This window comes from Tenrec ecaudatus, chromosome 2, assembly GCF_050624435.1.
Source record: "Tenrec ecaudatus isolate mTenEca1 chromosome 2, mTenEca1.hap1, whole genome shotgun sequence".
NCBI classification, from domain to species: Eukaryota; Metazoa; Chordata; class Mammalia; order Afrosoricida; family Tenrecidae; genus Tenrec; species Tenrec ecaudatus.
In genome coordinates this window covers 22,518,991-22,534,402 of record NC_134531.1, presented here as the reverse complement: position 1 = coordinate 22,534,402, position 15,412 = coordinate 22,518,991, and the positions used below count along the sequence as shown (strand labels likewise).

The window sequence follows — 15,412 nt, the reverse complement described above, 5'->3', positions numbered from 1 at the left end:
TGCTGAAAGTGAGGAAGACTCAAAGCATTTGCAGATGAAAATGAAGTATTGCAGCTTTCAATAGAGGTTACAACTCAATATCAAGAAGACTAAAATCCACACAAGTGGACTAATAGATAACATGGATGACTGGACCCATAGATATTGGGAGAAAAGGTTGAGGTTGTCAAGGATTTTGTCTTGCTTAGAGTCACAATCAATACTCATGGAAACAGCAGTTAAGAGATCAAAGAAATAATGCATTATATAAGTATTCTACACAAGATCTCTTCAGAGTAGTGCATGGATGTGGATCTGTGGCAGGTCCGATCCCATGGGTCTCTCACAGTGTCCCATGCGAAAGCAAACTGTCACCCCAAACCATTGCCTGGCACAGTGGGGGGAAAAATAGATCTCTTCAGAGTATTGAAAATCAAGGATTTTACCTTCAGCTGAGCCAAAACACAGTCTTTTCCGTTCTCTCACATGCATGTGAAAGTTGGACATTGACTAGAGAAGGCTGACCAAGAGTCGATGAATTCCATTATGCCGCTTGAGAGGATCATTGACAGTGCCGCGGACTGCCGGAAAGATAACTTGATTTGTCTTGGAAAAAGCATGGCTTGAAGCTCCATAGCGGCAAGGATGGCAACGCTGCATTGTACATACTTTGGACACGTTGTCAGAAGACCCCTGTCCTGGGAAGAACATCATCGTGTTTGGTCGAGTTGAGTGGCAGTGAAAAACGAGGTTTTCAATGAGCTGCAAGGATATGGCAGCTCTATCCGCGGGCTCGGGCATAGGAGCAATCGCGAGGATGGCTCAGGACCAGGCAGTTTTTCCTTCTCCTGTGCTCTCATGATGACTGCTTTTTTTGAGCAGTGCTTTATTTATTCATGCATCAAAATCTTAGACAACTTCAATCTTTCCTCTTTTTTTCATGATGTGACTTATTCAGTTGTGAGAATTTTGTTCTTCTCTGCATTGAGGTGTAAACCATCCTGAAGTCAACAATCCTTGATTTTATCAGCAAGTGCTTCAAGGCTTCTTCACCATCCATAAGCACAGTTGTGTCATCTACAGATGCAGGTTGTTAATAAGTTTTCTTCCAATCCTGATGCAGCACTTTTCTTCGTAGAATCCAGCTTCTCTGAAGAGTTTCTCTGCGTACAGGTTGAATAAGTATGGTGAGAGGATACAAATCTGCTGAACACCTTCATGATTTTAAAACACACAACTTCCTCTTGATTCATGTACAAGTTCCACAAAAGCACAAACATGTGCTTTGGAATGCCCATTCTTCTCAAGTCTATCCATGGTTTGTTATGATCTGCACAGTTGAATAACTTTGAATAATATACAAAGCACAGATAAATGTCCTCCTGCCGTTTTCTGCTTTGAGTCAAGATTTATGTAGTAGAGGGTGTGAATAGATCACAATGTGGATACTATAAATAAATATATGTTATCAGGACAAACCAGAGCCTTCAGTGAAATCCCATAACATAATTAGTCAAATCAAGCCTCCAAAGAAGAACTATAATGTTGCAGGGCAGATGAGCACGACTTTCTCATGCTGTAGACTGCTTGCAATAGAAGGTGCTTCCGTCCCCAAAGATGTGCAGTATACCTGTCCAGGCATGTAAGAAGCTAACGGAAGAGGCTGGCAGGATCGGCATGGGCTGAATACTCCATTTGTCACTTGGTACTAACCTTAGGGAACGGTAAATCATCCAGAAACAATGCAAGATGCGTTGGCATCTGAAACCCTTCCCAGGCTTGCACCTTCCAAATTTCATTCTAAATTCTCCTGTAGCCAACCTTCAAAGGGGGTAATACAGGGAAGATTTTTTTAAAGGTTTCAAATAGAGTTAGCCAAAAGTAATCTACACCAGAGATCAATGTCATCAAAGTTACATTTGTCACTGTGTTCTATTATAATAAGGAGTGCCTGCCAACATACATGATTTATTTATACATTCAACTTTCAAGGGTACTGTCTCCCAAATAAGAGTATCTGCGTGGTGGTAAATATTAAGTACTTTACTAGGAACTAAACGATTGACTGTTGCAATTTACCTTATGTAACTTAGAAGAAAGAATCAGTGGTCTACTTCCTATAAGTATGATGGATCAGAATCAACTCAGTGGCATTGAGTTTTTAATATTCACGAGTTTTTCAAATTTGATACTCTGTGGAGTGCATTTCTATTGCAAAGAACATGGGGTGAACGAGAGTCAATGATAGCAACTAAATAAGGTCTTACTGCGGTGTTCCAAATAAGGTCTCTAAAATGGTTTTAATGGTTAGTGTTTCAGAGAGTAAAATACAAAATAATTGGTTAATTAAAGAAAAATATATTTGAAAGGATTTTTCTCTCATGTAGGCATTTCTTTACAGTTTGTGTGGCCAGGACATTTCTGATGCTAACACAAAGTCACTTTAGAATTTCAACGTCAGAGTTTCTTCATTGGCTCACTGGTGAGCTGCCACTCTGATGAGGAGCAGTGGGGGCAAACAGAATGAAAACCTACCCTGAGTCCATTATTAGAACTGCTTTATTAATGCTCTGGGAAAAAGTCCCTATTTTAATGAGATTCCTGGCAAGTGGTTCTGAAAAACGGAAGCCTCTAATTTCTCTGATTCGCCATATTATGAAACCATACCTCTTTCTTAGAGGAGTAAATGAATTTGCTAATTTAATTGTGATAATCAGAGAGACTAAAGGTAATTTACCTTCATTTGTCTCCTGCTGTGCTTGAGCCCTTCCAGAAACACCAAGAGATTTGAAGCATGTTGTCAAATAAATGGTGTTACAACAATAACTCCTTGTATCTGCTTTCTCTCTCTAATGGAAGGGTTGCTAAACCATAACTTATTCCAATGTTTCTGTCATGGATAAAGCCAGGCATTTTTTTCTATCCTGTCTACTTTGCCAATGGACTTCAGCATGTTCTACACACAGAGCTGACTTTCTTGTTTGTACTAGGCTTACTTTAAAAGGGGTAGTGAGGTTACTTTTAAGATCAATGAAGGGTGATTACAGCTAGCCATTTCTACTAACCCTTTAGTATCTGCCTCAAATAAGCATCTTCTGTGTTCTACTCTCACCTGTTTTGGAAGGAGCCCTTGTGGCCCTATCAGGCTGTGGACTGGTGACTGCAAAGGCAGAGGTTCACCACCCCAGTGACTCTGTCATACAGAGAGAAGTTGATAGGCTACTCTAGAGGGGCACAGTCTCAGATACCCCACACAGGGTTGCTGTTAAGTGGAATTTCCCTTGATTGAAGTGAATTTTTGGAATGGAGTTTGAGAGGATGCCCAATGAGCTGTCAACCACAGAGCAGGAATTCAAACCCACCAGCTACTCTGAGGAAGAAGGGCGGGACTTTCTGCTCCTGTAAACATTTATAACCCAGGGAGGCCACAAGAGCAGTTTTCTTCTGTCCATAGGGTTGACAGGCATCATAATCGACTCCTTCAACGTGAGTTTGCTATTTTTTCTCTTCCTTTCTTTTTTCCTCCCTCCTCTATTTTCTCTTCTCCTGTGCGTGAAAAGCTGTGTTAGAGAATATACAAATTGATTTGTGCCTACAATCAGATTTTTATTTTGAAAAGTAAAAATCACATTGGAAGTAGACTGATTCATATATTATTTTACATTGGATTTAGGCAGCAAAATGATTGCTAGTGCCAATATCCTACTAGACATTTTATTACTCTCTTAAATACAGAATAAGTGTTTACTTTGGAATTTCATAGCAAAATGTTAATACATAGGAAGCACATATGCTGCAGATCAAGAGAAGCATTGTGAGGATTTGGTAATGATTGTACACACTTCTTTCTTGTCCTTGCTCTCTTGTGTATGTATCCGTCCTGGTGAGGATGTGCTCAGAGTCGTGGCACCCCCAGCTGCAGAACTACTTGTGACAGTTTACCAATCCTGCCTGTTTGCAGAATAAGAAAGTCTTGACATGTGGCCAGTAGCCGAAGAGCTCTTTGGCCTGAAATGCACATCATTCAAGCATTCCTGGAAGAGATTTAATTTACTGTAATTGTTTTGCTTAGGGCCAAAAGTTTGATAACAACGATGGCTTTTCCATTGATAGATATTTGTACTGTCTTCATTGTGAAACCGGGAAATATTCTGAGGTAGGGAAGCACATAAAATAAGAAAACTAGATTGGGATAAAAGGAAAACGATTTCCTCTTTCAGTGTTGAAAATTCAAACCCATTCACTTTGGTCCCCGAGTTAAGACGTGTGGACCATTTCTCATATTTGGAAGTCAAATGTTTGTTATTTGTTTTAACAAATTACTCAAGTAAAGTAGCAACTGGAAAACACAATATTAAAACACAGCCTTTGTATGCTCACCTTTATCCTTTCGTCAAAGTGAACCTTTCAGGAACCCTCTTTGCACAATGAGCAAGCTTCTGGTGCTAACCCAAGCTGACTGCTTCCGTTCCCACAGCAGCCGCCTGGGAGAAAGCACCACACTCTAAAAGAGCAAAGCTAAACACACTTCCATTGAACTGATTTAGACTTACAACGGTCCCAATTAATAAAAGAATTGAAACCACGCTATTGCCATTGCGTCCATTCTAATTCATATGAACCCGATAGGGTACAGTAGTGGTAGAACTGCCCTTTGTGTTTTCTAACCTATAACTCAGCAGAAACCTCACAACCAACTAAGTTACAAAGGCATGTGATAGGCAAGGTAATTCTTTCTGAAGCTGTACATCTCCATGGAAGCAGACTACTTCATCTTCCTCCCATGGAGTATCTGGCAGGTTAGAACCATGAACAATTAGAGTAGCAGCCCAATGCTTAACTTAATGAGCCCGCCCACACTCCACTGCTCCTCTGTAAAGCTTGCACCCTAGCAAGTTCTATGGGGGCAGCTCGGTTATTTCACTTGAAATTGCTATAAATCTTTGACACACCTAACAATAATAACAATTGGAAATTTTCATTATTTTAACTTGTAGGGATTTTCCTTTAGACATAGGGATTGGGGGAGGTTAGGGTGGGGGGACTTATTTTTTGTTTATATTTCTAGTGATGTAATGCTGACTACATATATTGAGAAATTCATTGCCGAACAGAGGAGTCACTGACATCAATGAGAAGTCATGGCCTCTTTAAAATACGACCTTTAGATCCAGTGAGTAGACATGAATTTTGTATTGCGATTTTTTGGTATTGTTATTGAGGAGAGTCAATTTGCTATTTTATTGTGATTCCTTTACCAATCAAATGTATAATTTAGGAACCTATTATTGTGATTCACTTGTGAAGCAAATATATATCTTTGTAACGTAGAGTGCAAGGCAGGCACAGTGATGACACTGAAGAGGCATTTAAAAAGCCTAATGTGCTAGTAAGATCCATGATGGCTCAGTGTGTGAAGCACTCAGAAGATAGCTCACTGCCTGGAGATTCAAACCCACCAGTGCTTCCACAGAAGGAAGCACATGGTGATTAGCTAGCTTTAAGTAGAGCTATTCGACTCTCTCTGCCCAGAAATGAAGAATGAAGACATGAAACAAATTAATTCCATGAATGAATGCACTCTATGATCATCAGTTTCCACAACTGGAGACCAGACCTAAGAGGCTCCCACTCCCCACTGCTCTGAAACCGGTCAATAGGGAAGTCCCGGATAGAAAGGGAGAACACTTTATGAAAACACACACACACACACACACACACACACACACAGATTAAGGTTACTGGTCATATTAAGCTTACTGGTCTTATACAGACTGGTAAAACCCACAAGAATACGGTCCTCAGTCACCTTCCATGCCTGGAACTGAACTCACACTGGTGGCTCAATTTTCAGCCAGAGAATAGCCAGGTCTACAAGGGAAAGCAATAACACTAGGGAGGAATGCATGAATTAGTATAATCAGCCACTAGGGGGTTAAAAGGGCAGCATCTACCCAAGGAAGAAGTGGGAAAGGAGGAGGACCAGACCCCAGAAACACAGGAGGAAAGTGGGCTAAGTGATGGTGCATTAAGGTATCTGAAGTGAATCAGATGGCACGGCATGTGTGTGAACGATTTAATGCAAGACTGATGATCTGCTCTGTAAAATTCCCACAGTAAAAATTCGAAGGAGAGACATTGATAGTTGCCATTTAAAAAGCGTTCCCATTTTTGAAACTCTATGCGGCAGTTCTGCTCTGTCTGCTCTGCATGGGCATCGACTGCGGAGCGCACTGGGTAATCGTTCTGGAAGACGAATCCCTTCTTGAGGACAGAACTCAAACGCCACGGTGCGTCCAATAACTGACCTCCACGCGCTAGACTACATGGTAGTGAGGATGGTGTAGGGCTGGGCATCGTTTGATTTTGTGGTACGTCAGACATGACAATAAATAAAACAACAATATTTTAGGGTTATCACCGTATTGGGTAGTGACTGTTTCGAAGCAGATGGCAAACTGACTAAAGGTAATTAACTAACTTAAGCTTGGCTCAATCGAGTAGATTCTGTTTTTAATTGCTTTGAACAAGTGTTTTTCATTGCCGAAAAATTCTCAACGTGTAGTTGGAAGATCGCTGACATCGAATATAATGAAATGCTTGGTAAGTAGTCTTAGTATTTTGATTCCTCCCATATTTATCCAATCAGAAACTAACATATTCTGGCCTAACAGTTTGCACTTGACCGCTCAGAATATTACAACTCAGCAGTCTCCTACAGGGAACAAAACATGTTCTGGGTGAGGAGGGAATGTGAGTAGGCAACAAAGCAAGTTAACAGGGAATAAAAGTAAGCAGATGAAGATTGAAAAAACAAAAGCTATTGGTTTTAGTAATTTTTTTAAAGTTTATATTTTCTTTTCGTGAAATTTCCTCTCTTTCGTTCTACCTTGATCAATTTGATCATAATAATATGAGGAATTTTTATGTTTGGGAGAAATTTTAATGAAAATATAAATGAAATTTCCCCACAAGATCTTGAAGCTCCCACATAAGTAACCTATACTAAACAATTCTGGATGGGCAATAATTGTTCCAGGAACTCCATTTATTTTAACCCATGACTCTCTATTTGTGACTGAAGCCTTATTGTTTTCTTCATTTTATTGGTGAAGAAAGTTTGCACATAGATTGACTTGTTTGCCAGGGATTACGTAGCTAACTCATAACCAACTGCTGCGGAGCCAACTCCCACTTTCTGCCCTGGCTGTTGCACAGCTGTCGGAGAACTCAACCCACCCAGAGGTTTCAATGGAGATTTTTAGGAAGTAGATCACCAGGCCGGTCTTTCAAAGTTTCTGTGTTCAAACTTCAGACCTTCTGGGGAGCAACCAAGTGCTCTGTTTGTCCCCCTTAGCTAAGCACTAGCATATCTGGAATTAAATCTAGTGAGCACCATGATTCTAGTATGAAGATGGTTATGTTGTTTGAGGCAGCTTCCAAAGATCATAGACAAATTCTATGATATTTTAATTTTTTTGTCCAAGATATTTTGAAGTTTTCTTTGTCTGCATGATCAATATTTACATGAGAAATGTATTTCCTAATTACCAGTCTTATTTTAATTTTGATTTCATCAACATTGTCCTTGGGAAGCTTTCAAGTTTTCATTTTTCTTCATGCCTTTTTCATAAACTGTGCATAGCAGGAAGTGCATTAAAATGCCTGAAAAATATGGACGACATTGACAACCCCATAATCAATTTTCAGAGCACCCACATGAAGTAATAATCCATTGAATCCCTTGGTCCATTGGTCAAGAATGGGAAAAGCGTTTCCCAGACAGAGAGCAATGCCCTGGGGATGATTACAGATATAAACCAAACTCAAACCAAACTCTGACATTCAGTTCCTTCTGATTCGTAGAAGCCCTAGAGAGTTAAGTTACAATTAAATATCATATCATTTGTTTTCCCTTTGATCTATTTTCAGCTTGCTCCAGTTTCTATTGTTTGCTTCTGTCTTTTTGGACTGAGGGGTTCCTATGTGCTGCTTTTTGGTGGTGGTGCTTTCCTTTTTAAAAATGGTTTTCTTGATATGAAATTCGGGATAGGTAGTCTACATGTATGGTTTCTTAGGGTTGTGATACGGTAGGTTGAGGGATAATAATGGATGTAAGAATGAAGAAAACAGATTATAGTGATGAATGCACAACTTTCTTTAATAGATATGGCATGGACTACATGTCAATACAACTATGAAAAAATAAAATTAAGACAAGATGTCTGCGAAAATGCCCAAACCTACTTTAATTTGAAGTCTTTATATTCCTAGAATAAAGGAAACCTTTCTTGAGCGTAGTCAGTTATGACGGAGACATCACTGTACGATGACTTCAGCAGTGCCTCATTGACATACAGTTTATGTTTAGAACTTAAAATTTCTAGAGCCATAGTCAATACATGCGCACACACATGTGCACCAGTGTGCACTGAACTAGACAGGTCTCTTATTTTCTTATATTTCTGTGATTCTTTGCTCTTCTCATTATTTCAGAACAAAGTTCCTTCCCCCGAAATGATGGGATTTCTTCCCGTTACCGTATTTGCATCACAAACAAAGATGCAACTCCTAAGCTGGAGGCACACGTGCAAAGGGAAATCTCAATGAGATTCAGGTTCTTCTTCTGCAATAAGGTGTTTGGACAACAGACACTTTAATAATATTCTTGTCTCTATCTTTACATATTTTATATTGCTTAGAACTACTTCATAGACATAGAAGAATCACTGTCACATATCAGAAGGCATTAGGAGAAATAAAGCAAACAGGTAAGGACAACACCCTGCCTTTCCTTTAAACAGGCTTGGAAAGCCTTGGTCACAGGCTTCTGTGGCAGCAGACTCAGAAAGAAATGGCTGCGTGCACTGTGCCCTCTGTGGGCGTCCTTCCAGTTGCAGTTGTTAATGTTAAATTGCCTTTTCCAGGAAAGATTTGATCGGATAACAAATAAACATAATACAACTAAATATTTCACTGTGAATTGTGTATATGTACATGATTTGAGATCTCTCTGTGGAGAAAAAGTTACTTTAACATTGTTTATTGGAACACTTATAAATAAAACCAATTTGCTGTATGATTAATTGTATAATGTGAGGTAGACACCTATTTTTCAGATCCACTCACACTTTTCATGTTTCTATGTTTGATACATTTACAGTGAAAATGAAGATAAAACTTGGCAGAACAAAGACCTTGAAAGCAGGAATTAGGGCAAAAGTTTATTTGATGGTAAACAGGGCATAGCTTGCAAACTACTTTTTCAGAATTTAGAAGAAAAGAGAAGGCAGAAACACATAAAAACGTGTAATGGTGCTCAAAATGCAGCTGTGAACTCTACCTACAAAGACAGAAAATGCAATACAAATAATCAATAGTAAAGTCTTTAATTCATGCAAAAATCTGTGTGATTAAAGAACATAAAATATAAAAACCCAGAAAGAAACCAGAAGTTTAAAAGTGGATATGACAAGAAAGCCACTGAATTTAAAAGCACATCAAGGAGGTCCATATAGCCTCCTCTATGCTAACAGCATACATATACATATATATTTTTAGATCTTTCTCTTCCATACATTCAGAAATAAATTTCTTGGTGCTTTTACCTCCCATAGATACGATTTTATACTGAAAGTGGTCCTTAGGATACTATGAATAATTGAACAGAAAGATAAAACATATATTTTTTTAAAAAGAAAAGCCAGAGAGTGTTGAGAAATATTTTTTATAGAATGCCAAGTAGGAAAGGAGACACTTGAATGCACTTGTTACGTTCCATTTGCATTAATGTCTTAGAGCAAGAGTTTATCTTTTTTTCTGTCCCAGCCTTAAAGTCATATCTTCACCTGAAATCTTACCTGCAAGCAGAAACAAATAAAAGAAATCAAGACAATGTTTGTTCAAAAACAAGTTTGTGGAGGCAGTATAGAGGACCCTGCTTATTTATGGGCACAGAGACACCTGTAGACACACATGTGCACCACAAACTCACACTCGCACACACATTCTAATGATGCCAAGACGCTGTCTTCATGTATTACTGCCATCACAGGTTTTCACAGATTTAATTTTAAATTTTTATGTATCTCAATATGTCTAAATCATAGGAGCAGGGGAGATAGAATACTAGGTCATGATAAAAATGGAAAGACCTAACGTAGAATATGAAACATGTTGCTGATTGGAAATGGATGCTAAGTATTAAAATACACACACAGAATCAATACCCATGTTAAAATTATTATATCCCAAATGAGACACTAACCACATGCTTCTCTCCTCGTCCACAATGATCCTATTTCCTTTTTAAAATATTTTATTAACATACCACACTTGGTCATGGACATATGACATGGAGTAGTCAAGCACCCCCTTCACCTAAACAGATAAACAGGTTTATTTAAAGTGGGCGAATGGTTAAGAATAAATATAAAATCTCATTTCATCTCCTATGTAGATGGCTTCATAGAACCTAATGAGCAGAGATTCAGTTGGACATCCCATGCCTTGTGCTCTGGGTGTAAGCCACTTTTCTTCCAGTTGGATCAAAGGCACCCTATCCGGGGACACTGTTCAAAAAGAGGATGGATGAGCAAGATATTCCTGGAGGGAATAAATCACAAAAGAGTTTGCAAGGGACTAAATTAATGAATGCAACTGTTTTCTATAAAATTCATTTCCGTGGAAACAACAATTTCAAAAGGAATACCTTTGTTTTTTAATTAAAAAGGGTGTGAACAATGGCTGATATGAAAACTCAAAGATGCACACTAAAGGGGAGCATTTCCAAGACTTAATTAATTAACTAATTAATGGGTTTAAATGTTTTCCATTTCCAGATAATTTCATTTTAGTAAATTATTTTAATCATTGGAAATTTTTAGAACAACTTTTTGTTCAAAATAATCTTTCTCTCTCTTTACCATTCAACAGAACACACGCATACCTTCAGAAACTTTTAAGTTACAAATTCTAGAAAAGTCATAATAATGGTAAATGAGTTCAACAAAGAGCTTATCAAAGAGCACAGAGAAAGTCAATTATATTTCCAGAAGCAGTGACGATTTCCCTAAATTACAGTCATCAGGAAAACCAGCTGCAATGACACGCCTTACATTTTTTGCTCCAGGCAACTGAAACTTAGAACTGCTTTTGGTAAAGGGATCTACGAAAATGAAATGAGATAACTAATTGTTGAATTAAGTTTATTGTGGCTCAGAAAAAAGAATAACAAAGTCATTTGGAAAGAGGCCATCTCCCACTAAAAGCCTACATTATGTAGGTTTTAACAGGATCAGGCTCATTACATCTTCTGTGAGCTTTACAAGGATTTTTGCTTTATTTAATAATATTGCTTGTTTACTTCATTATGTTGTCTGGGTGTATAGAGACATAGTATCATTCTCAGTTGCCTGACACTGTACTCTATCTCCTTCAACTTCAGGATTTGCAGAGGCTGCTGTGATACATTATTATACTTTACTGTTCCTGGAAAACCTTGGAAAACAGTGAGAGCCCAGAAGCCTCTACCAGAAAGAGCCATGCAGAAGTCCAGTAGAAAATTCTAGGAATCTAATTCTAAAAATAGAAAGTCACAATAGTAACAGAAATAAAAAGCTCTCCAAATGATGCTCATGCAAAAAGACTTCAGACCAAATTTTGAAGCCTCTCTCCTGTTTTTAATTTTTTTCTAAAGTGAATCCTGTGTTAGCTTTTATAAGAAAAGTGTTGTAATATGTTATACAAATCAAAGTCGCATACCCATTGTTATACCTATATATCATCTCTTCAGAAAGAACAGTTTTTATCTCATACGTCTTTTTATCTCTTCTGTTTTTCTGATGGGTATTTCAATCTGCAAAACAAGGCTTTCAGTGTTGTCAGCTGCCACTAAAACGGTTGCAAATCCTCATGGATCTATGTGCGACAAAACGAGCCATTGCGCGTCCTGGACCATGGTCTCCATATTTGCTGTTGGTGAAGCTTTAGTTGGAGCCGCAGTGTTAATCCGTCTCCTTGCTGTTTTCCTTTTTTCCACCGACCCTCCACTTGACTAAGCGGCATGTTTTCTCCGGTGATTAGAGACTCCCAATGACGCGTCCAAAGCCCCCAAGGACGGGAATCTTTAGCCTGGCTTCTCAGAAGCCGTCTAGCTGTGCTTCTTCCAAGACCGACGTGTTCTGTTCTCTTGAAGCTCATGTGCACCTAATCATGCTCAGCAGGAGCTTTCACGTGATTATGAGTTGATTGAAATTACTTGATTCAGGCAATCCTTAGTTCTTAAAGTAACCTCATTGATGTTTGACACGTTGAGGTGTTGTCGAGAGGAAGGGTGTAGTCTTCATCAGGAAATGATTTAGGTATATTTAGGTATATATTTAGGCGTCTTAGGTATATCTTAGGTTGTTAATGAGTTTTCCTCCCATCTGATTCTCTATTCTTTTTAAGAGAATCCCATTTCTAGGATTTTGTGCTTAGCATACATATTGCAGACGTGTAATTAAAGATTATATACCTTTTGTGTTTGTCTGTTTGATTTTAAAGCATGGAGTCAGCTTTCTTTTCTTCTCTTCTAATGAGTCTCTTGGTCTGTATACAGGTACTTCTCGAGCACCATTAAGGTTTCTGGGATTTTGATTTTCCACAGGGTCACTTATGATTTTTATGAACTGTACAGTTGAGTGCCTCTATCTAGTCATTCAAACACAGCAGACATCTCTTTAGCAGTCTTTACTTGTAGGCCTAGATTCATTCTATGGCCTCTTATTTGGCTGGTATTTCTGGCACTCTTAATGAATTGATAAACTAAAGAAAAATTCAAGCCTCGAGTTCCAATATTAAACACTTTTAGGTAAAGTGCTTCATGATTCAGGAAATATTTTTTTAAAGGATGGAAGAAATACACAGAATTGTTTTCACCAATATTGCTCATAAATTTCACGAGGTAGCATAGGCAAAAAGCCAGTGATAGTGACCGAAGTTCAAGCTAGACTTAAAGCATAAATTTAAAGCAAATCTTCAGGCATTGGTGAATGATCAGTCAAGATGTTTAAACAAAGAATGCAAAACTGCACATGTCCACTCATCAAGAAATTTGGAAATCAACTACTTGGTCAACTAACTGGAAAAGATTCAGACTTGTGCCCATTCCAAAGAAAAGTGGTCCAATGGAATGAAGACCTTAACCATAAATACCATTGATATACCACAGAAATGGATGTATTTATTGGGATTTTTTCAATAACCTGGTGATTTGTTATTAAGGGTTTCAAAAACTATGTTGTAGTTTCCATTACTGCGTTTCTTTTGAGAACAGGTCTTTCTTTAGAGAGGCAAAACCCTCTGCAAGTGAGAAATTTTTGAAATGGTGATTGTGGTACTTCCCTAACTAGTACAAGCATTTCTAAGGTTCTCTGTGTAATCCATTACTAAATTTTAGATGAAGTAGAATAGATCCACTGCAATATTGATGCCAGATGTGCCATTTATCTCTGTTAACTGGCTTAAGCTTTTATGCCCAGATAGTACATAATTAACATGTCACAAAAACTTACTATAAAACTGTTCACTATTTGGAAGAATAAATTCACATTCCATTAAATAAGGATCATCACCATTTTAATGGTCTGCATGCTGCATTTTAATAGCCATATAAGTAACCAGAAAATTAAATAGGTCTTTTATCTAATATGTATTTTCACATCTGAGTGTACTCCCGGCAGAAGATAACTAGGCTTGCTGCAACCGATCAGGTTCCATTAATGTGAGATTGCTTGCGAAGTAGTACATTTTCTAATATATCGAGTGGAAATGTTATGCAAATTATTTGTAAATGTGAAATCCTCCAGAGCAAGGCTACATTATCCCTTCCTATTGCGAAGGTATGCTCAATAATTTACAGCCCATCAATGGTTGAATTGGAAATAAATCATTCCTCTGCAGTTTCAAATTGCAGTAGATATGTAAACAGCACCATCTGCTGGATCATCTGGAACTCTCATAATTGTTTCTTAAGAAACTACACATGCGTTCTGTCAAACAGACATCTGTAGGTTTCAAAACTGTACATAAACTCTATACACCCAAACTTTGAACAGAACAATTACATAAAGATGCCAAACTAATCAAGTATGGATAAAATATATGCACAATTTATACTTTAATTTGATGATTGAATTTTAATCCAAATACAAACACTTTAAAAAACACACACTTCTATGGCCTCAATTCCAAATCACAGTGTATTGGACTGAGGAGAATGATGCCGCAGCCATTCAAGGGGGTGGGTCTAGCCTAACCTTTCTCCTGCGCACGAAAAGATGGTGAGTTCAAGCTGCCTGCTTTCAGGTTCCAAGTGCGAAAATTAACCAAGTGCACTTGTAACATTGTGGATCTCAATGAATAAAAATAATATATTTCAGATATTGATTAACTTTATCTTTCCATAGCTACAGCCCCTATTTGATGTTCCTGGTCTGGGTGAGGGGAACATCTCAGAGCCTGAACATTTCCTGGGGAAAGTAAAGCACAAAACAGACATCGATACGCACAGTCCATGTTCTTTCCTTAAAATGCAACTCCAAAAGCTAGAAAACAATATTTCATTATTTTCTAATGGCACTGATGATGATCCTTAAAAGAACAAAGCAATCAAAGATGGTCCTCTTTTCAATATCACTGTGCTTGCACTGGGATGTGATTCGAGTGCTTTAATTTTTCATGTGGAGTGCATTGGCAAGACATTTATCCTTATCCTGGAGGAAGTGTGACAGAAATGGGAAAAACAAAGAGATAAATGTAAGAAGGATGTTCTTACGTGCCCCCTGTTGGCTGACTCATCATGTCCTTATGAACACAGAATGAAACCCTGCCTGTTTCTGTGAAAAGCTCTTAATTGTCGTTAGGTTTGAAGCCACATTTTGCAGGCACTATATCAATCCATTTAGCCAAAGGTCTTACTCTTTTTCAAAGAAGCCCTATTTTCCCTAGCAAGATGTTCTTTCCCAGGGAGTGCTCGTTCCTGACAGCACGTGCAAAGGACATGAGATCAATCCTTATCACCCTCGCTTCTAAGGTGCATTCTGGTGGAAATATTTCTGGACAAATTTGTTTTTGCTTCTGGCTTTCGACTGTACTTTTGATACTCTTTGCCGAGACCATAACTAAAATGTGCCAATTCTCTTTTCTGCCTTATGCATTGTCCAGTGTTAACATGTATATGAAGCAACTGAAAAGTAAACATGGTTTCGTACAGGTGTACCTAAGGCAAATATAAAACCTATTATTTTTAATCACTCTTATTCCCACTAATACTGATCTCTGACATTCTGTGCTCTCTCTCTGTAAATTCTTTCCCTTTAGGTCAGCTATCAGCCATAATCCTCTCAGTTCATTCCCCTCCCCATCTTAGTCTAGGTGCTAAGATCTTGTC

At 38.2% G+C, this 15,412-nt stretch overlaps 1 pseudogene; it reads left to right on the top strand.

Moving 5' to 3' along the window:
* The first annotated feature begins 280 nt into the window (after positions 1-280).
* Positions 281-390, top strand: LOC142442194 (small nucleolar RNA SNORA42/SNORA80 family; annotated as a pseudogene).
* Positions 391-15,412: the final 15,022 nt, after the last annotated feature.